The sequence below is a fragment of the Myxine glutinosa genome, chromosome 2 (assembly GCF_964187855.1).
Source record: "Myxine glutinosa chromosome 2, kmMyxGlut1.1, whole genome shotgun sequence".
Taxonomy (NCBI): Eukaryota; Metazoa; Chordata; class Myxini; order Myxiniformes; family Myxinidae; genus Myxine; species Myxine glutinosa.
The window spans coordinates 230,081,578-230,103,980 of NC_136262.1; the positions used below are offsets into that span (position 1 = coordinate 230,081,578).

The 22,403-nt window shown below is 40.2% G+C and overlaps 1 protein-coding gene across 1 annotated transcript in view; it reads right to left on the minus strand.

Annotated features, from left to right (window-relative positions):
- The window catches only part of LOC137422153 (protein unc-13 homolog B), a 745,568-nt gene that overhangs the window by 520,914 nt on the left and 202,251 nt on the right, over positions 1–22,403 (minus strand). The window lies entirely within an intron of this gene.

Consider the following 22,403-nt stretch of genomic DNA (forward strand, 5'->3'; position numbering starts at 1 on the left):
AAAATGTTTCTGTACACTTCGAAATCCATTCTGCTGCTGCCGTCTTTAGTTACATCATTAATAAAGATGAGTGAGCCAGTTTCAGAGGCAGCCATGCAAGCCCAAACCATGACACAACCTCCACTATGCTTTGGATCAAATGCAGTTCCTTCCTTTCTCCAAACTTTCACCTTTTCATCGCTTTGGTAAAGGTTTATCTTGGCTTCATCTGTCCATTAAACTTTGTTCCAGAACTCACTAGCTCACCTCTGTTCTTCTTGGCAAATTATAATCTGGCCTTTCTATTTTGGTGCTGATGAGGGGTTTGCATCTTGCGGTGTAGCCTTTGTAATTCTGCTGTCAAAGTCTTCTGCAAATGGTAGATTGTGATACTTTCACCCCTGCACTTTAGTGGTTGTTGGTGATGTCACTGACAGTTGTTTTCGGGTTTTTCTTCACAGCTCTGATGAATTTTCTGTCATAAACTGCAGTTGTTTTGTTTGGCCGACTTGACCGTCGTCTATTCCTAAGTACACTAGTGGTTTCTTTTTTCAAGATATTCCAAATTGTTGTGTGCTTGGCCCAATCTTTGTGTTGTGGCTCTAATTGAATTATTCCGTTCTTTCAGTTTCCACATTACTTGCTTTTCTTTCATAGACAGTTCTCTGATCTTCATGTTAATTTATGCCTTCTGACTCCCGAAGTAAAAGCAAAGGCTAAAACCAAGACTGGATGTTCACAGCTCTTTTATGTGTGAACAATCAATGCAACAAGAAACACCTGAGCAACAAGAAACACCTGCTAGTCATCTGTTCCAAAACTTATGCTTACCTAAAATTGGGGGACTGAACAAAAAAGTGCTGTTGTTCTACAATGGTAAAACATATATGCAAAGATATAGTTGCCCATCAACCTCAATAAATAAAAGCTGGCCTTCTGTACTCTTGCCTTATATTCATGTTTTGATCTCAAATTCAGATTTCTTGAGTATATAGCAATAATAACAAATCTACCTTGAGTTCAAATACTTATGGAGGGCACACTACATTATAGTAACAACATCAATAATCACAACCTCAGGGGATTATTTTCAATTTTTATTTCGGGTTGGGGAAGACAGTGAGGTGACAGTCACATTAACACAGATGACATGTTGACGCTTGATAAGGAAACTCAAAAAGTCAATATCTCAAGACCTCTAGAAAGCGCAACATGCTCCCAAAGCCCACAGACCATCCTAATCAATTACCATCCACCTTCCATTTCTGCCACTCCTGCACCCCTTGATCACCATTGCTCCGAGATACCTATCCAATTATATGTTAAACCTATTTACTGTTCGTGCTTCCACCACCTTTCCAGGAACGCCATTCAAAACATCAATGATTCCCTGTGTGAAATATCCTTGCTTGTGAAATATTACTGTCTTCACTCTTCTTATTATTTTCCTTGTGAATTATTACCGTCTTAACCGAACGTCTTACGTCTTAACGTCTTACCGAATTACCCTTCAAAGGGTTGGCGTCAGGAAGGGCATCTGGCCATAAAAACATTGCCTCAAAAATAGATCCATGACAATTTGGAGAAGATTGTCATGGGGACCGCAAGGCTAACCCCCGCTCTTGCAGGGAAAATGGCCTTTAAAATGCCTGTTGTTGTTGTTGTTGTTGTTAACTCTTCTTATTTGCCTTGTGAATTATTACTGCCTTAACTCTTCTTATTTGCCTTGTGAATTATTACTGTCTTAACTCTTCTTATTTGCCTTGTGAATTATTACTGTGTTAACTCTTCTTCTTATTTGCCTTGTGAATTATTACTGTCATAACTCTTCTTATTTGCTTTGTGAATTATTACCGTCTTAACTCTTCTTATTTGCCTTGTGAATTATTACTGTCTTAACTCTTCTTATTTGCCTTGTGAATTATTACTGTGTTAACTCTTCTTCTTATTTGCTTTGTGAATTATTACCGTCTTAACTCTTCTTATTTGCCTTGTGAATTATTACTGCATTAACTCTTCTTCTTATTTGCCTTGTGAATTATTACTGCCTTAACTCTTCTTATTTGCCTTGTGAATTATTACTGTGTTAACTATTCTTATTTGCCTTGTGAATTATTACTGTCTTAACTCTTCTTATTTGCCTTGTGAATTATTACTGCCTTAACTCTTCTTATTTGACTTGTGAATTATTACTGTCTTAACTCTTCTTATTTGCCTTGTGAATTATTACTGTCTTAACTCTTCTTATTTGCCTTGTGAATTATTACTGTGTGAACTCTTCTTCTTATTTGCCTTGTGAATTATTACTGTCTTAACTCTTCTTATTTGCCTTGTGAATTATTACTGTCTTAATTCTTCTTATTTGCCTTGTGAATTATTACTGTCTTAACTCTTCTTATTTGCCTTGTGAATTATTACTGCATTAACTCTTCTTCTTATTTGCCATGTGAATTTTTACTGTCTTAACTCTTCTTATTTGCCTTGTGAATTATTACTGTGTTAACTATTCTTATTTGTCTTGTGAATTATTAGTCTTAACTCTTCTTATTTGCCTTGTGAATTATTACTGTCTTAACTGTTCTTATTTGCCTTGTGAATTATTACTGTGTTAACTCTTCTTATTTGCCTTGTGAATTATTACTGTCTTAACTGTTCTTATTTGCCTTGTGAATTATTACCGTCTTAACTGTTCTTATTTGCCTTGTGAATTATTACTGTGTTAACTGTTCTTATTTGCCTTGTGAATTATTACTGTCTTAACTGTTCTTATTTGCCTTGTGAATTATTACCGTCTTAACTGTTCTTATTTGCCTTGTGAATTATTACTGTCTTAACTCTTCTTATTTGGCTTGTGAATTATTACTGTGTTAACTATTCTTATTTGCCTTGTGAATTATTAGTCTTAACTCTTCTTATTTGCCTTGTGAATTATTACTGTGTTAACTCTTCTTATTTGCCTTGTGAATTATTACTGTGTTAACTCTTCTTATTTGCCTTGCGAATTATTACTGTCTTAACTCTTCTTATTTGCCTTGTGAATTATTACTGCATTAACTCTTTTTCTTATTTGCCTTGTGAATTTTTCCTGTCTTAACTCTTCTTATTTGCCTTGTGAATTATTACTGCATTAACTCTTCTTCTTATTTGCCTTGTGAATTATTACCGTCTTAACTCTTCTTATTTGCCTTGTGAATTATTAGTCTTAACTCTTCTTATTTGCCTTGTGAATTATTACTGTCTTAACTCTTCTTATTTGCCTTGTGAATTATTACTGTCTTAACTCTTCTTATTCGCCTTGTGAATTATTACCGTCTTAACTCTTCTTATTTGCCTTGTGAATTATTACCGTCTTAACTCTTCTTATTTGCCTTGTGAATTATTACCGTTTTAACTCTTCTTATTTGCCTTGTGAATTATTACTGTCTTAACTCTTCTTATTTGCCTTGTGAATTATTACCGTCTTAACTCTCCTTATTTGCCTTGTGAATTATTACCGTCTTAACTCTTCTTATTTGCCTTGTGAATTAATACCGTCTTAACTCTTCTTATTTGCCTTGTGAATTATTACCGTCTTAACTCTTCTTATTTGCCTTGTGAATTATTACCGTCTTAACTCTCCTTATTTGCCTTGTGAATTATTACTGTCTTAACTCTTCTTATTTGCCTTGTGAATTATTACTGTGTTAACTATTCTTATTTGCCTTGTGAATTCTTACTGTCTTAACTCTTCTTATTTGCCTTGTGAATTATTACCGTCTTAACTCTCCTTATTTGCCTTGTGAATTATTACTGTCTTAACTCTTCTTATTTGCCTTGTGAATTATTAGTCTTAACTCTTCTTATTTGCCTTGTGAATTATTACCGTCTTAACTCTCCTTATTTTGGTTTTCCGGTTTCCGGTTCCTCGGGCGAGTGAAGCGTACTTCGAGCTCTCCACGGCATCGAAGTTTAAGTGTTTTCCCATTCTTGTCTTTGTCAAATTTCCACTGGTTATTTTGCTGTGTACGTGTTATTGTGTGTTTCTGGTTGGTATTGGTTTGTAATTCGTACAAACTTGTGTGTAGTTAATCGTTTTCTGAGTCGTACCTCGTGCGCGGCCTGGTAACTTGGGGCTTCCCTCCCCTCCCCCCGTCGGTGTTTTGTCGGTTTGGGTTATTTCCTTCGCTGTATTGCTTGTTTCTTTTAGTTTATTTTCTCCCCCTCACCTCACCTCCCTAGACAAAGAATTCTATATTGATTCTTTCTCTCCTCCCGGACACTTGCTTGTTCGCTATCCTCCTCGTCTCGGCTTCTGCCCCGCCCCCTGTATCTCGTTTCTCTTCCGCCTCTGCTCCTTCCTTCTCAAATCCACGTTCTCGCTTGGAGACTTTTCCCAGATTGTTTTTCATGGTTTTCATGGTTCTGTTTGGATATTGTTGGAATATGTTTAAACCGCAGCCGTGATGCTGACGCCGCCCCCCCCCCCCCTTCCCCCCCCCCCCCCCCCCCCCCCACCAGAATTTCCATGTTTTAAACGTTTCCCAGTGTGTACCCTGGTCAGAATAGGTACACCGTATCCCTGCGTGTCGTAAGAGACGACTAAGAGGGTTGGCGTCAGGAAGGGCATCCGGCCATAAAAACATTGCCTCAAAAAGAGAACCATGACAATTACAAGTACATATGGGCAGGGTGCAGCCTGAAGTGGAGATCGGTTTCTGAGGTTTGGGACATGGAATGTAGGGACAATGACAGGGAGATCAGGAGAAGTGGTGGAAGTATTGGTCAGAAGAAGAGTGGACATATGTTGTGTGCAAGAGACGAGATGGAAGGGAAGTGGTGTGAGAATGGTGAAGGGTAGGCAGGGACAGAAATACAAATTTGTGTGGCAAGGGTGCCAGGAGGGCGTGAATGGTGTTGGTGTCCTGTTTTCTGAGGAGTTTGTAGACAGTGTGGTGAGTGTGACTAGAGTGAGTGATAGGTTGATGATGGTGAAAATGATGATTGGAAAGCTCTTGGTGAACGTCATCTCAGGATATGCTCCGCAGGTTGGTCGAAGCAATGAAGAGAAGGACAAGTTCTGGTGTGCGATAGAGAAGCTGATGGAAAACGTGAAAGATGAGGAAGTTGTTGTGGTGGGAGGAGACCTGAATGGACATGTGGGAAGGAGTATGGATGGTTTTGAGGGAGTTCATGGGGGTTGCGGATATGGTGTGAGAAATGGAGAAGGTGAAAGGATTTTGGAGTTTGCTGATGGAGCTGATTTGTTGATTTGTAATACTCAGTTCCAGAAAGAGGATAATAAGCTTGTTACATACACGTCAGGTGGGTCGATGACAACCGTTGACTACCTGATGGTGCGTAGGCGAGATAGGGGGCACCTCCGGGACACAAAGGTGATCCCGGGGGAGGAGGCTGTTTCACAGCACCACTTGGTTGTCTGCGACATAAGGGTGAAAGATGCGAGGAGAGCTCGGCGGGTGAAGTACCAACCAAGAATGAAGGTGTGGAGGTTGAAAGAGGTGACAGTAAGGGAGGCATTAAAAGATAGGCTGAGTAGGGTAGAGGATGATGTGGTTGAGCTTGAAAGTGGTTGGATGTCAATGAAAGCTAGTCTGTTGGGAGCCGTTGGTGAGGTATGTGGATGGACAAAAGGACCACCGAGGCACTCGGAAACATGGTGGTGGGATGATGAAGTTGGAAAGAGGATTGACGAGAAGAGGAAGAAGTTCAAGGAGTGGCAGAAGGCGAAGGGTACGGGAGCAGAAACAGCAGAGCATGGAAGTTATAAGGCAGCCAGGAAGGCTGCAAAGAAAGAGGTAGCAAAGGCGCAGGAGGCATGTAGGAAAATGTTCGGAGAACGCTTGGGTTCGGAAGAGGGTCAGAAAGCAGTATTCAGGATTGCAAAGCACATAGTGAAAGAGAGGTGTGATGTGATGGGGGTGAGTTGCTTGAAGGATGAAGTGGGACAAATCGTTGTCGACCCAGATGGAATTAAAGGAAGATGGAAAAGATATATGGAAATGCTGTTGAATACAGAGAATGAATGGGATGGCAACATAGAGAGTAACCCAGTTTTAGGACCAGCAGAGAAGATAACTGAGAAGGAAGTTGAGGAAGCGATAAAAGCAATGAAGAGTCGAAAAGCGGGAGGGCCGACGGGAGTTGTGGGAGATATGTTGAAGGCAGCAGGAAGTTGGGGTGTGAAGAGAATGACAGAGATCTGTAATCTGGTGGTGAAAGAAGGCCGCATTCCAGTGGATTGGGAACTGAGTACCCTCGTCCCTCTATACAAGGGGAAAGGTGACCCACTGGAGTGTGGCTCGTACCGAGCGATAAAGTTATTGGAGCATGGAATGAAGGTATTGGAAAGGGTGTTGGAGAGGAGGATAAGGAAGAAAGTGAAGATCGACGAAATGCAGTTTGGATTTATGCCAGGAAGAGGTACGACAGATGCGCTTTTCATTGTGAGGCAGTTGCAGGAGAAGTACATGGAGAAGAGGAAGAAGTTGTTTTTTGGGTTTGTTGATCTGGAGAAAGCATTCGATAGGGTTCCACGCAAAGTATTGACATGAGCATTGAGGAAGTTAGGAGTGGAGGAATGGTTGATCAGAGTAGTGATGGCAATGTACAAAAGAGCGCGCACAGCTGTAAGGACGAAGGACGGGAACAGTGGTGAGTTTGAGGTGAAGGTGGGGGTGCATCAGGGGTCGGTACTAAGTCCACTACTATTTGTAGCTGTGATGGAGGTGCTGGCTCAGAACATAAAGGAGGGTTTACCGTGGGAGTTGTTGTATGCAGATGATCTGGTGTTGATTGCGGAAAGTATGGATGGACTGAAGGAAAAGATGAACAAGTGGAAGGAATGTATGGAGACAAAAGGTCTGAAGGTGAATATCGGAAAGACGAAGGTGATGGCAAGTGGTAAAGCATGTGGTGAGGTGGAAAGAACTGGGAAGTGGCCGTGTGCTGTGTGCAGGAAGGGTGTCGGAGTGAACTCCATTCAATGTACAATGTGCGCTGAGTGGGTTCATCAAAAATGTAGTGGTCTGAGAGGGTCATTTACCAGTGTGGCAGCTACATTCAAATGTAAGGTGTGCACAGAGGGAGCTGCAGATGGAGGAAATGTTGAGTTGGATCTTGGAGACGGCGTGAAGCTGGAAGGTGTGAAAACATTTTGCTACCTCGGAGACATGCTGAATGGAGAAGGTGGATCAGACTCGGCAACGGTTGCTCGAGTGAGATGTGCATGGAAGAAGTTTCAGGAACTGAGTGGCGTGCTGATGAGGAGGAGAGTGTCGCTGAAGCTGAAGGGAAAGGTGTATGCTGCATGTGTGAGAAGTGTTATGATTTATGGGAGCGAGACATGGGTAATGAACGTAGAGCAGCAACGAAGGCTGGAAAGGGTGGAAATGCGAATGGTTCGATGGATGTGCGGAGTATCGTTGAGAGAGAGGAAGACAAATGATGAATTGCGAAAGATGATGGGAATATTGCCTGTGATTGATGCTGTGAAGAGGAACAGGCTGAGATGGTTTGGTCATGTGTTGAAGAAGGATGAAAGTGACTGGTTGAGAAGAGTGATGGAAATTGATGTAGAAGGAAGTAGAGGACGGGGAAGACCGAGAAAGACTTGGCTAAAGATGGTGGAAGAAGAAATGCGGGCAAGGGGGTTAAACAAGGAGAGATGCAGAAAATAGGGCAAAATGGAGAAGATTGTCATGGGGACCGCAAGGCTAACCCCCGCTCTAGCATGGAAAATGGCCTTAAAATGCATGTTGTTGTTGTTGTTAACTCTCCTTATTTGCCTTGTAAATTATTACTGTGTTAACTCTTCTTATTTGCCTTGTGAATTAATCAGTGTTAACTCTTCTTATTTGCCTTGTGAATTATTACTGTGTTAACTCTTCTTATTTGCCTTGTGAATTATTACTGTGTTAACTCTTCTTATTTGCCTTGTGAATTATTACTGTGTTAACTCTTCTTATTTGCCTTGTGAATTATTAGTCTTAACTCTCCTTATTTGCCTTGTGAATTATTAGTCTTAACTCTTCTTATTTGCCTTGTGAAATATTAGTCTTAACTCTCCTTATTTGCCTTGTGAATTATTACTGTCTTAACTCTTCTTATTTGCCTTGTGAATTATTACTGTCTTAACTCTTCTTATTTGCCTTGTGAATTATTACTGTCTTAACTCTCCTTATTTGCCTTGTGAATTATTACTGTCTTAACTCTTCTTATTTGCCTTGTGAATTATTACTGTCTTAACTCTTCTTATTTGCCTTGTGAATTATTACTGTCTTAACTCTCCTTATTTGCCTTGTGAATTATTACTGTCTTAACTCTCCTTATTTGCCTTGTGAATTATTAGTCTTAACTCTTCTTATTTGCCTTGTGAATTATTACTGTCTTAACTCCCCTTATTTGCCTTGTGAATTATTACTGTCTTAACTCTTCTTATTTGCCTTGTGAATTATTACTGTCTTAACTCTTCTTATTTGCCTTGTGAATTATTACTGTCTTAACTCTTCTTATTTGCCTTGTGAATTATTACTGTCTTAACTCTTCTTATTTGCCTTGTGAATTATTACTGTCTTAACTCTTCTTGTTTGCCTTGTGAATTATTACTGTCTTAACTCTCCTTATTTGCCTTGTGAATTATTACTGTCTTAACTCTTCTTATTTGCCTTGTGAATTATTACTGTCTTAACTCTCCTTATTTGCCTTGTGAATTATTACTGTCTTAACTCTTCTTATTTGCCTTGTGAATTATTGCCGTCTTAACTCTTCTTATTTGCCTTGTGAATTATTACTGTGTTAACTCTTCTTATTTGCCTTGTGAATTATTACTGTCTTAACTCTCCTTATTTGCCTTGTGAATTATCACTGTGTTAACTCTTCTTATTTGCCTTGTGAATTATTACTGTCTTAACTCTTCTTATTTGCCTTGTGAATTATTACTGTCTTAACTCTTCTTATTTACCCTTAGCTTGTGCCTGTTTTCCTGTCACTATCCATCCTGGTGAAAAGCTTTCCTGAAAATTTTCCGATTGCTCATTCGTTCTTCAAACATTCCTATCAGATATTCTTGGAATAATGTCCTTTATAAAGTAAAAAGTATAGGTAGTCTTCACCTCAGCCGCTCTCCATAATATACTTTATCCATTAAATCAATCTGATGACTGCATGCTGAACTAAGTTACTGGCAGTTATATCCTTCGTCAAATATGGTCACAGAAAAACTGAACACGAAACTTCCTCAAATATGGTGATACAAATAGCTGAACACAACTATTGAGATGAGGCCATTAAATTGCTTTATAGGATTAACCTCTTCCCCGTTGAGCCCGTCCCCCAAGCCGACCGACTTCCAGATTTCCAGTTTTTCCTTCCTGAGAGTTTGCTTCTGTATTCACCATTTCCACACCTTGTGTCCTCCCCTCACCCTTATTCTTATTAATTCATGCCTTGTTTGTCGAAGTCTCCATCTATTCTGTCCCTCGGATTTGCTCTTGGTGTTTCTCCCCTCTCTTTCTGCTGTTCCTTTTGTTCTCTTGCATCCTGATCCATTCTGTGTTCTCACTCTTCCACCAGCCTTGACTTTGCATACAAAATAAGAAGATCAATAAAAACACCACCTCCTTCAATCCATAAACTCTGATAGTATTTGAGGTTATAATCACAGGAGCAGCTTCCGGTTTCTGCCTGGCACAATGTGACTCCTTAAGACTTATAAAATAAACACCACCCTGAGAACTTTCTCCTCTTAACATGTTCCAAAACTTCGCCTTGCATTATTTATTATGTGGTCCCTTTTACCATTATTCCGGCCCATTCCCAATACGTTTCCTCACATTGAATTATATATACCAATCTGTTGCTCAGGCAATGATCGCCTGTAGGCTTTTCTGAATCGAAACCTCCATTGGATACAGACCTTACCTCCAAGTTTGGTATCAACTGCGAATTTTGAAAGCCCACTTTTTACCTCACTATCTAAATAATTGATATCAATTACAAAGCAATCCTCGTACTAATGCCAGGTTATCTCTCTACTTAAAACTTCCCACGTGGCAACTTCCCACTGATGACCACTCTTTGCTTCCTATCCATAAGCTTGGTTTAGGCCCAGTTTACCAGTTTACTTGACCAATGAGTCAACGAGCCTAAACTTAATGAACAGCCTCCGATAGGTACAAATTATTTGTGGAGGTCTAGGTATGTTATATCAACTGCACTGCTGGCATCTACCCAATCACCAACTCCATAGGATTCCCCAAAAAATGTCACATATAATCACCCTTTTGTAAAATTATGTTGGCCATCTTTAATTAATATACGGTGTATATTTATCAAAATGATACCTGATTTGATCTGTAATCATTGTCTCCAATATGTTCTCCACGAGAAAGTTTAAGCTAACAGATCAATAACGACAACAATAATTTTCTCAATCAAATGTTGACAGAAGTATTCTAACCTTGGGTAAACCAGATTTCAAAGATGGCCTCCACAGCCAGCTGACGACTGGGTCCTTCCTTTGCACACCTGAGCTCTGATTCACCAACATGGCTTTCAGGTACTGCTTGCCCCCTGCGCTGGCTCCCCTGCCTCATGTCTTGCTCACCTTGCTGCCGTGGAAACCAAGGATTTCAAGATCGTTGGAATCTCTCGAGATGAAGCTGAGTCTATGGGTTTATCACTTCACCATCGCCGACACCTTTTTGGTGGTCTCTCCGTCTTCTTCTGCCTCCGGTCTGGTCTTGCACCCTTTTACCCTCTCCATGCTCTTCCCATCCCCTCGAGGTATCTGCACACGGTCCTCCAGCAACCCCCTCCTAGTGAAACTGCCTAAATTCATAACCACTGCACCTCCACTCATTTATTCCTCCTTTTCCCCACCTGTGGAAGCAACTTCCACTCTCTTCAATCTCATACTTCCTCTGGGTCTTCAAGAAAGCTGTTCGCCACCATCTCAAGTCATCCCCCATCTAAAAGCATGATCTTTTCTACACCGGATCATGATATAAAAGACTATGAACTAAAGAAATTGCTTATGTATCCATCTTGTCCACCCCTAAGTTTCTCCTCTAGCCCTAATCATTACCTGCATCCCTTGTTTGTCCATCTACGTCTACCTTCTCCCACCGCCCTGCTGTTGATGTTTCCCCTGTCTCTGCTGTTCCCTTTGTTATGTTGTGTCCTGATCTGTTCTGTGGCCGAGCTCTTCCATTATCCTAGGCAATGTATAAACAACGCTGTGAGAACAAAGGTAAAACAAGAAACGTCCCAAAATGAAAAGCCTATCCACCTCAGCTTTGTACTCAAACTAAAGTTTCACAAAAACAACAGCTAAAAAAATAAAATAAAATGTATTAATTAGTGTTCTCCATATTCTCACAATAGAGGTTTGGTGAATGTTTGATGACAAGAGCTCAGATAGTAAACAAGAAAGCATATAAAAATGCAAGATAATACAACTCCCAATGGTGAAGAATCACTTAAAAATTATACTAGCTGGATCCGGATCCAGATCTTCACCAAAATTGAATCTATTCTTTCTTGTCAGACACACAACCTGTCCAACAAGTTTCATCCAAATCGGTCCATAACTTTTTGAGATATCCTGCTATGTATCGTTTTAGGCCATATCTTCCAATGGTGAAGAATGACTGAAAAATTTATAATAGCCGGATCCGAATCCAGATCTTCACCAAATTCTAATCAATTCGTCGTTGTCACATACGCTACATCTTTGCCAAATTTTGTACGAATCCGTCCACAACTTTTTGAGATATTTTGTTCACCAACAAACAAACAAACAAACAAACGGACAGACAAACAAACGGACAGACAAACAGGGGTGAAAACATAACCTCCATCCACCTTTGGTGGCGGAGGTAATGACATGTGCCGCTTTATTGCTTAATGCGCAGCATTCAAAAAGGATAGAACATGGACAAACAATCATAACTTGGCAACCGTTGCTCAGGCTTTTTTTTGTTTGTTTTTTTGTAAACAAGATCGAGGCTCGTGAAAGAGCTAAGATGGGCGGAATGGCATCCTCTGCGTTGAAGTGCCTTGAAAGGGAACTTTCATATTTATTTCACATTTAGTTGAAAAATTTTACATCTTTTTTTGCAGATCGACAAGTTCTTATAAAGATTAGCTTTCCATTGTGCTAATTCTTCTATTGTTTTCCAAACATTCCTCAAGCATTTATAAACAAGAGAGTTCATATGACACCTCACAGTCTTGAGAAAAACAACATGGGAAGGGTCTTTTAAACTCTTGATTTACATTTCGGAGCACAATCTATATTTCCTACGAGCCGCCATTAATTTGTCTGATTCTCGATATCCCCAATGCTGAGCTGAGAGCGGCAAATTTGATTGGTCGAGATGGCGTAAAATTTCATCCAAGTACTGCGATGTTGGAGGTTTTTGGAAGTGTCAGCAAGATAATTTGACAGTGTGTTGTGTTTGACAGTTGGACAGTTGTAGAAATAAAACTATATTAATATTTAAATAAAACTATATTTCTACAGCCTTTAAAACATTTAAAGCCTGTAGAAATAAAAACCAAAACGAACTTTTTTCAGAAGTTTACCAATGTTGATGCACCGTCTTTTACACCACCTTATTTAACACATTACATTTGTTATTCATACCTGGATTAGGTTTCCTGTTTAGAATCATTTCAATATTGTTTGACTGCCAGACAGGCAGACAGACTAAAAAAAGTTACCTTCCTCATTTCTGCGCATGCGCGATCGGGATGAGATTCCATAAAAGTTGCCAAATTCAGAGCTGCGCAGCTTCGTTGTCCAATTCGCGTTCCAAATAGATGGTATTCATAGCTGGCGAAGCCGGTGTTGTGAATGAACGCGTACGTATCATGTTGAAAAGCCAGACTTTGCTGGATCCTTTGAGAATTTTGAAGCTTTGATGCACCAAATCGCTCCATGGAGGCCGCCATCTTGCGGATGCGGAAGTATGCTTAAAAAATTGCGAAAAACTTCAACAGTTTGTTTCACCCGTCTTCGGAAGTATGCATAAAAAATTGCGAAAAACTTCAACAGTTTGTTTCACCCGTCTTCGGAAGTATGCATAAAAAATTGCGAAAAAGTTCAATAGTTTGTTTCACCCGTCTTCGGAAGTATGCATAAAAAATTGCGAAAAAGTTCAATAGTTTGTTTCACCTGTCTTTTTTGGATTCACAATCTTATGCACCTCTAATTTGTAATTAAAATACTTTAAGATCAACCTCGTTCCTCGGGCCCGCGCGGGCCCTGGTTATCTTCAACGAAAATCGTAACCAAACACCGGAACCAATGAGATTCGAGCATTTGAAAAAATATTTCAAAAACCAAATCACTCAATGGAGGCCGCCATCTTGCGGATCCGGAAGTATGCATAAAAAATTGAGAAAAAGTTCAATAGGAGTTTGTTTCACCCGTCTTTTTTTTGATTCACAATCTTATGCACCTCTAATTTGTAATTAAAATACTTTAAGACCAACCTCGTTCCCCGGGCCCGCGCGGGCCCTGGTTATCTTCAATGAAAATCGTCACCAAACACCGGAACCAATGAGATTCGAGCATTTGAAAAATTATTTCAAAAAAGCTTTTTACCACATTTCGGACGCTGAAAACGGCGTCAAATATTCTAAAATTGACGAAGAATTATTTTTTAGAAATCTCACGGCCGTAGGGGATAGTTTTTCACGGCCGGAAATATCCGAAGTTGAGACGGAATTAATCGAATTAATCAAGAAGTAAATTTTATAAATTTTTATTTCATCCAGAATGCAAATGGTGTCATTTTGAACTAGGTATGAACCTCCTACGCCTACCTACTACCAACTACCTAACCTACTGATGCCATAGTGATGGGTAAAATAGTGGCAAGAAGCTTTGGCTTTGCCGGCTCATTGCGGCTTTGCAGTAGGGTCATATTAGCCGGCGAAGCCGGTGTTGTGAATGAACGCGTACGTATTATGTTGAAAAGCCAGATTTTGCTGGATCCCTTGAGAATTTCGAAGCTTTGACGCACCAAATCGTTCAATGGAGGCCGCCATCTTGCGGATGCGGAAGTATGCAAAACAAATTGAAAAAAGTTCAATAGGAGTTTGTTTCACCCGTCTTTTTTTGATTCACAATCTTATGCACCTCTAATTTGTAATTAAAATACTTTAAGACCAACCTCGGCCCGCACGGGCCTGGTTATCTTCAACGAAAATCGTCACCAAACACCGGAACCAATGAGATTCGAGCATTTGAAAAAATATTTCAAAAAAGCTTTTCACCTCATTTCGGAGGCTGAAAACGGCGTCAAATATTCTAAAATTGACGAAGAATTATTTTTTTGAAATCTCGCGGCCGTTGGGGATAGTTTTTCACGGCCGGAAATATCCGAAGTTGAGACGGAATTCACCGAATTAATCAAGAAGGAAATTTTATAAATTTTAATCTCATCAAGAATGCAAATGGTGTCATTTTGAACGAGGTACGGTACCTACAACACCTACCTACTACCAACGACCTAACCTACTGATGCCATGGTGATGGGTAAAAAGTGGCAAGAGGCTTTGGCTTCACCGGCTCATTGCGGTTTAGCAGTCGGGTACTTGTAGAATACTTACCATGCGCAGTCAACTTGTTGCGAGCCAACTCTTCTGTTTTTGAACATTTTTTTTTCTTTGATGCAAAATGGCTGCCAGACCAAGTGAGCGATGACATCATAAATTTATATTTACCAATGCATTCGATCGTGTCCGTGTGTGTGTGTGTGTGTGTGTGTGTGTGTGTGTGTGTGTGTGTGTGTGTGTGTGTGTGTGTGTGTGTTCGTGTGTTTGTGAACAAGATATCTGGAAAAGTTCTGAACGGATTTGGATGAAAGTTGGTGGGATGATTGCCCTTGGGATAAGGAAGATTGTTGATTAGTTTTTGGTGAAGCTCAGGATATTATTCCGGATCCAGGAATTTTTTTGAAGGATTGTTTACCATTGGAAGATAGCACTCATTTTTTTAACATTATCTTCTATATATTCTATATTTAACATTGTGATATGAAAATAGTTTTCATATTTGTTGTAAATGTAGTTTAAACTCGTGATTATGCGTTAGAGCGGTGTATTTTGTTAGCAGCATCGTCTTCAAGGTTCTTTTTTTCTTTCTAATAAAGACATATTCTGTCATTTTAAAACCACCAAAGTGTGTATTTGGTTTCTCAGTTTCATAAAATGTATCGTTTGATACGTATAATGCTTTAAAACTGTTTTTTTTTGGTTTTGTTTTTACCTCAGAAGAGATATCAACATTTACCTCAGGGAATGTCAATCGCGGTGTCAGTATTTGATGAACTTATGAAGACTTAGGTGAGTTATAAGTGTGACAAGCATGTGCACGGGATTCTTCCCAGAAGAATGAGTGGTCGCTTTAGCTTGTGTGACTTAAAATGAGCGAGTTTTGTTTTGACGTTTGGGCCAGTTTTACATGTTGTGTCCCTAAGGAATGAAACGAACGTTTTCCTGGCTTACAATTTTTTTTGAAGTCACACATGCCTCAAAATACACTCACTTATATAGAATTGAACGCTGAATCCGAAATTGCCTTGTAACTGTCAGTGAAATTGCCTTGTTGTTTTTTTAAACATTATCTTCTATATATTATATATATATTATATATATATCTGTGCAGTGTCTGTCTTGTGTTGTCTTGTCTTGTGTTGTCACTGAACTACTCCCTCAAACTTTCGTGAAATCGTACTATTCCAACTTGACCCACGGCGGGAGTATGCGCTCTACTGAGTGGCGTTCTTGTCTCTAATATAATTGTTGCATAGGTCACGCTCAATACATTTCAAACTGATCAGACAAAGCGTTGTCCCTGTCGAATTATGACGTCATAATTATGGCACCAATGACATCATTAACAACACCTATTCCCCATATGGAGTTCTTTACAATGAGCCATGTTTCAATTTTTCCCATGCAGCGGTTCTGGAGATAAAGAGGTGCAACATTTTTCGTTTTTTTCAAGATCGCACCTGTACCACATGACCTATGACATCATAATAATCATTAAAATATTCTAAAGGATGAGGCGCTCCTATGGTGAAAATTTTGTGTCCATCAGACCAAAATTTGCTGAAAATTTTAAAATAATGATGAACACGGCACATGTACGGCACACGGCATACGTACGTAACTGAATGCTTAACCCCACTTTTCGCTTCGCGAGCGCAGGGTAATTAGTGTTCTATCGCGTTCAAAATATAACATTCAATTGAAATGTAGTAGTTCCTTGATCACAGGCTGACATCTGCAGACAGACAGACAAAGTGAACCAATTGCTTCACCCCATTTTCAATAATGGTACATTTTCACATCATCCAATTTTCTGGTATCATTCCTTTTTCCAGTAAGTATTGAAAAGATGGGAATTAATATCTCATTTATCTGCTCTACTACCTGTGTAGACACTCAGATGCATTTTGTCTGGCCCTGGACCTTTGCCTTGTCCTATATTTCCAAGAGGTTTCCTTACCTATCTCTCCCCCAACCCCCTTCCCCCCTCCTCACCCCCCCCCCCCCCCCCATTTCCCCAATCTCCTTAGTTCTGTCTTCCCATACCACATTCATTGTGTTTAAAGATGGGGATGATGAGAGATGTCAATTCCACCATCTGCTTGAAACCCTGGAAGGAATAATGGGATAGAACAGCCTCTGAAAGGCCATTCCACAGATGGGAGAAACAATTAGAACAAGAGTTGAGATGGGCAGTCAGGCTGGATTTTGCGGATTTAAACAGCAGTGGGTTACTGGAAGCAGATGTGCATCCTGGAGTTGTATGGAGGGTCAGAGGACTGAGACAACAGAGGGAGCTTGACCAGATGGAGACAGTAAAAAAAAATAATCGGAGACCACTGACCTGTCTGCTTTGTGAGAACAATGAGTTTTGTGCTTTGGTCTCATTCCAGGAAAGGCAAACGTCATAGAATGCAGGGAAGACAGATGTGATGCCAGGATGTTAACCTAAATTACTCCATATAGATATAAACAAAGGCCTTGTTAACTGTGTGTAGTTAAGATTTTTCAAGGAAGGACTTGGAACCAAAGAGGATGCCGAGTCTGCAGGTGTCTTTGGAGGCCATCTTTGCTGTATGATCACCCCAGGGCAGGTAAAAGCTAATGGTGAGAGGCCATAGCTAGGTCATAGCCTAGACTAGATGTTCAATTGACTGAAGCTTTTCCTTTCAGAATACATAATATGTGGACATAATTGAAGATATTTCTGCAGCGAAAGGGTGAGACTGATATTTTCCAGGATTGAAGGACAAGGTCCATTTTTCATACCAGCATTGAATAATTTCCCATTCAGCAGAGAGTGAAGCAGCTGCTGTCACCCTACCAGTCGGATGGGGTACCCAATGACAATGTGGAATCGTCTGCAAAAAATAAAGAAAAACCTTCTGGGAGCATCAGAGATGAGAAACAAATCTTGGCCCAACTCTGTCTTGGGGCATGTCAGTCTCTATTGGGAGAGGAGAGGTTGACTCTGTTGAGGGCTTTAGATAGGTAAAGGGTCATGATCTGACTTCTTGTTTTGATATTCAGTGCCTCTATCTATTACTGAGAGGGAAACAGGAGCACACCGAGAGTTGAGTGACTGGTAAAGGATGGTCAGAGATCGGGCTGTCTGAAAACATGAAGGATTTGACCTCAGCAGTGATGTCAAAATGGATTCCATGACTTTGCTTATAATTGGCAGGAGGCTTACTGCTCTGTAGTCGAGAGCATCTGTTTGTGCAATGTCATTACGGATGAGAGTGATGTTTGCTGAATCTCAGGCAGAAGGGTGGCAGCCAAAGCAAAAGGACAGGCTGAGTATAGCGCACAGAAAAGAAGCAGGAGAGCAGGGTTTGAGAAGTTGGGAACTGATGCTATTTTGGCCCAACGCCGAAGCAAGGTCGAGGCTGGACAGAACTTTCTCGACATTCTCGATTGAGAAGGACACAAATTCAGTACACATTGGGTCGGAGGGTAAATATGGGGACAGAATAGGATGGGTAGGCGATACGATATTTGGAGGCAACCACAGGGTTAAGACATTCTGTCTTATATCCAGCAAAGTCTGCAGAGATGCGGAGAGAGAAACGTCATTTATTCCCATCAAAAATATTTGTATTCTTATCAAACGGCAAACATTCTTTTGTAGATTATCGATTGGTATTTGGCAAAACAGGTTAATATTTGCGAGTTATTTCTTAAACAGATTTACAACGTCAAACGGTATTTTATTGTAGAATTTATATTCTTTCTTCTTGGATTAATTTACGAGAACTAAAAAAAAAATCACATTTAAAATGTTGTTCATGACAAGAAGTTGACATTAATGCTCTGGAAGCAAACAATAGAGATGAAACCAATTTTGTTTGATTTATAAATGCCATTTCTCATTCTACTTCATAAAACTCACCACATACATTCGGCCTTCTATTGTCGGTTCACTGAATCTCCACTTAATGTATTATTTTTACAAATACGCCTTTAAAGACTATGCTCTAAGCATCAAAATTTCAAGAGCCGCAGACTGAGAATGCAAAGGTTCAACCAACCCGAGGGTTTATTTTGCCATAAAAGGGACAAATGGTCATAAAGTCCAACATTTCAGCCAGAGAATGGTCTTCGTCAGGCACCAAGGCAGGTAGGTAATTTGCAGTCTGATCTTAATGCCCTCCCAGAGGATTTGACATTGGCATGTGCAAGGGCGTCGAGAGGGGGGTGGGGGGGGGGAGGCGCTGCCTTGGGGCCCGGGGTCCGTTGAGGGGCCCGAGCTTCTCCTGTATTTTTTTTTAAACAGAGAAGTGAAACCCCTCATCGGCTCATCCTCACTTCCTCATCATTGCATTTAAACACAGAAGCTGATCTGGCTTTCCTTGCCGGAAACAAAACAACATTTACTGCTGTTAATGGTACAGTTTCAAACTTTACAGAAAATGGTTATTAACCAGAAATGTGCGTTACAAAGATATGCGTTTGTATCCTATTTGTCCAAAAAACTTATTATGTCTCCGCCGACAAAGTCGCCGGAGGCATTATGTTTTCGGGTTGTCCGTCCGTCCGTCCGTCCATCCATCCATCCATCCTTCCGTACGGGCTAAACCTCGTTTTTCTCAGCAACCACATGTCCAATTGAGACAAAACTTTCAGGGTAGGAGTGACACCCATGCAGAATGTTTTTATGATAATTGTGACGTCATAGGTCACGTCGAATGGCAGCCATCTTGTTTTAAAAGCAAATAATTAAATTTTATTTCTCGGAAACCTCTGAATGGAAAAATTTGAAACTTGGCACATTGTCAAGTACTCCCAATGGGGAACAAAAGCATGTTAATGATGACATAATAGATGAAGTGGTGTACCAGCCAAAAATGTTTTAAACGAATTCCTTATCCTAAAAATCTGAAATTGAATGCACATGATATATGACCCATTTGTATTGAAATATTAAATTTATGACATCATAGGTCACATGGTTTGACAGCCATTTTGGAATGAAGGAAAATATTAAATAATTATATCTCTGAAACTGCTCACCCAATCGATGCGAAATTTTACAAATATCATATAACAGCACTGTTACATATAGTTTGAAAATGATGATGTCATAGGTCACGTGGTTTGGCAGTCATCATGGATAGAAAAATGAACCTTATTTGGCAACATGAAACTTCACAAACGTGATCCGCTGTCCATACATATGCAGAGTGATGGCATCTACCCGTTGTGGGACTATGCGGAGGCACATTGGCGACACAATCGCATTGTTCAAGGTAACCACCTTCTCACGTATGTTTTTTCCAATCTTATGGAGAAATTGTCTTCAACAGTAGAGGGGGCGAATTGACTCGATTGGTCCAAATGTCCCGCGATCTCCTTTATTTTCGATCACACTGATGAATAAAAGTGACCATTTGTTTTTGAAAAGTTTTTTGTTTTTCATTAAAGAAAGTTCCTTAAAAAGTTATAAACGAGAGAAAGGGTGGGGTTGGGAGCCCCGAGGTTGTTTGCCTTGGGGCCCAGGCTGGCTCTCAACGCTCCTGGGCAAGAGGGTGTGCAAAAGTGACATGGGAACATATAATATAGATCACTGATGTCAGCACAGTGTGACACAGCAATGCAATAAATCATGTGACCCAGGTAAGAAAGATGAGATGATAGCCTGACGAAGGTTACTTTGTGGCCGAAACGTTGAACCCTCTCTGTGCCTTTGCTCTTTATCTTTTGGCAAGGAAAACTTCAAGTTGGTTATGCTCTTGCATTTTCGTTCTGCAGTTCTCACAATAATTATGATTATAGCCCAGCCTCTAAAACACACATTTGTCCAAAAATATACACTACCGATCAAAAGTTTTAGAACACCTCAATTTTTCCAGTTTTTATTGAAATTTAGACAGTTTAATGTCTCAATGTACTCTGAAATTGAGCATAGAACAAATAAACAAATGGAGATAAAAAAATAAATCATAGAATCATTTTGTTTAACAAAATTTAATTTAAATTTTTGACTCAGCAAAGTAGCCACCTTTTGCAGATATAACCGCCGAACACACTCGTGGCATTCTTTCTACAATGGAAATCAAATATTGTTCAGGAAGTTCTTCCCAATACTGTTGCAGAAGTTCCCACAAATGTGTTGCACTTGTAGGTTGCTTTGCTTTCACCCTTCTGTCCAGTTCATCCCAAACCAGCTCGATGGGGTTTAAGTCTGAAGACTGTGCTGACCATTCCATGATTTGAAGCCCCCCGTCTTGTTCTTTTCCTCGAAGGTAGTTTTGACATAGCCTGGAGGTGTGTTTAGGGTCATTATCTTGCTGTAGGATGAACCCCTGACCAACTTGGCATATACCAGAGGGTATTGCATGGCGCTGCAAAATGCTATGGTAGCCCTTTTGGTTCAGGGTGCCAGTCACTCTGTGCAAGTTGCCGTCTCTGAATCCAGCAAAAGAGCCCCAGACCATCACGCTTCCTCCTCCATGTTTGACAGTTGGTGTCACACACTGAGGAATCATCCTTTCGTCTCCTCAACGGCGTACAAAAACCATGCGTGATGAACCAAAGATTTCAAATTTTGATTAATCGGTCCATAAGACCTTCTTCGAGTCTTCAGTAATCCACTGGCGGTGCTTCATGGCCCAGGCAAGCCTCTTTTTCTTATTTTGCCATCTTAGAAATGGCTTTCTTACTGCCACTCAACCTGTCAAACCTGCAACTCAAAGTCTTCTCTTCACAGTTGAAAGTGAGACTTGCTTACTTTGACCAGTGCTATGCTGTGCTTGAAGCTGTTGTCCTGTGAGCCGCCTATCACGTAAGCTGTTGACTCTCAGAAACTTGTCTTCTGATTCTGTTGTGGGTTTGGGTGTGCCAGACCTCTTCCTGTCAGAGTTTCCTCCAGTTTCCAATATTCCACTTCCTGCAGTGCAATATTGTCCAAATAATGCTTCGGAGGGTGTAATAACCGTCTGTTCCAATACTGCTTTTATACAGACAGGGGGGTTTGTAATCAAGTAATCAGCAGAGGTTTGGACACCTGTAGGAATTGTTTGCATCAACTTTCAAGGCTTAATTTACTTACATTGCTGCAGAACAGCTGTAAGTTGTTAACCCATTACTTGTTCTCTGAAGAAGGCCTTTTTTTACAATATAACTGTGCAATTTGGATTATTTTCCCGTTTTTGCTAACCTAAACTTTTTTTTCAACCTCGAGCAGTTTACTGCTTACCTTTGTGCAATTTCAGGTTATTCACTGGACATTAAACTGCGTAAATTTCAATAAAAACTGGAAAAATTGAGCAGTTCTAAAACTTTTGACCAGTAGTGTATTTTGTGATGATTTGTTGAAAATCTTTGCTGAAATTCTGGTGATTGGGAAATATCACAAATACAAACTGTTCTCCACTGCTCTGGGATAAGAATAATATTAACAGTTTTTTTGTCATGGTGAAGGAGCCTTAAAGCAAAAGCATCCTGGTCAAATGCTGGTGTTGACGCACATTTTTGCATATTCACGTGGTCATTGCAATTTTCCCCTTCATCACAAGTGGTCCATTAGAACAAAAGAGTTGAGGTGGGCGGTCAACCAATTGGATTTTTCAAGTTTAAAACAGCAGGGGGTTACTGGAAGAAGATGTGCAGTACATCCTGGATCCATAATGCTCTATCGCACCTTGTCTTTCCTCATTGTCGCAACTTGTCTTTCCTAATCGCCTTTCAAAAAGTAAGTCCAGCCGACCCTTGAATGTCCATCATTGCTATGACCCATCCTCCCCTTATGACATTTAAGACCTCCCTGCCCCCTTTGCCACACTCCTGCATGCAATAATTGTTGCATCCATTTAATCACAATTTCGATATTCAAATTTCAATTTCATTTCTCAATTCCC